Source organism: Narcine bancroftii, chromosome 6, assembly GCF_036971445.1.
Source record: "Narcine bancroftii isolate sNarBan1 chromosome 6, sNarBan1.hap1, whole genome shotgun sequence".
NCBI classification, from domain to species: Eukaryota; Metazoa; Chordata; class Chondrichthyes; order Torpediniformes; family Narcinidae; genus Narcine; species Narcine bancroftii.
Window position 1 is genome coordinate 218,430,534 of NC_091474.1, and position 1,069 is coordinate 218,431,602.

Consider the following 1,069-nt stretch of genomic DNA (forward strand, 5'->3'; position numbering starts at 1 on the left):
GTTACTGTATCTAGACTGTGCTTACAGCGATTGGCTGAGAGCTAAGCCACGCCTATTGTCTGGGCCTTAAAGGGTTGTGTCCCTAGCCAGGTCGGATCATTTCGGACTGGTCGGCCATCTGTGAAGAGCTCCTGTCTTTTGCTAATAAAAGCCTTGGTTTGGATCAACAAGTCTTTGGTTCTTTCGACGAGGTCTACAATCGCTTCATAAAAATTATATATTTTGAAGCAAGCAGTTTAATGACGATTTGATCCTATAAGCAATAAATGTAAGAGCTTTCTTTTATATTGTACCTTTCACAACTTAAGGATACCTCAAAACTTTTTATAATCAATTAAATCTCTTTTTTAATTTATTTTTTTAATGAGGTCCCCCACTACCACAGATTTTGCAGTCGAATATCCCACATTTGGGGACATCGCAGGCATCAGCACACCCGAAGTGCAATGGGATATCCTCGTCCTGGGAGATCAGCCATCGTGACCACCAATTCTCCCCTGCCAGGTAAGTATCAATCAAATCTCTTGAAGTACACTTGAAAAAACTAGAAAACATTGCAAGAGCGATCTTCCTTTAACTGTGTATTGCATTTTTGGTGTAAAGATTACATGTTCCCTCATCCAGTAAGTTTGTACAATGCTGTTCAACTGAGAACAGAGGAGTTCATCAATCTGAGCCTTGTATGTTTTCAGTGATGAGATTCTCAAATGTTACTGAAAACAAAAGGTGTGAGAAACCCCAGTAGCAGATGATCAGAGATTTACTTTGTTTGCAGCAAAACATCAACTTCCATTAAGTGATCTATAAAAGTACCCAGGAGGATCCATTGATCGATTTTGCTTTCCTTCATTATTTAGGAATTGCCTAATGCACTGGTATGTAAAATCGCTATTAAACCAGGAGAGCTAATGAATAAGCCATCTGTCATTCATTCACTTGTTATTAGGCTGTGCATCTCCAACCTCAGGTGGTGACAGAAATAATTATGTTCATGGTTCTTTGAGAGAAAGAACTGAAAAGACAGAAAACACAAGATGGAAAAGAAAGGAGTTGTAGGGAGTCATGAGAG

At 39.2% G+C, this 1,069-nt stretch overlaps 1 pseudogene; it reads right to left on the reverse strand.

Annotated features, from left to right (window-relative positions):
- Nucleotides 1–363: 363 nt before the first annotated feature.
- Nucleotides 364–512, reverse strand: LOC138737777 (U1 spliceosomal RNA; annotated as a pseudogene).
- Nucleotides 513–1,069: the final 557 nt, after the last annotated feature.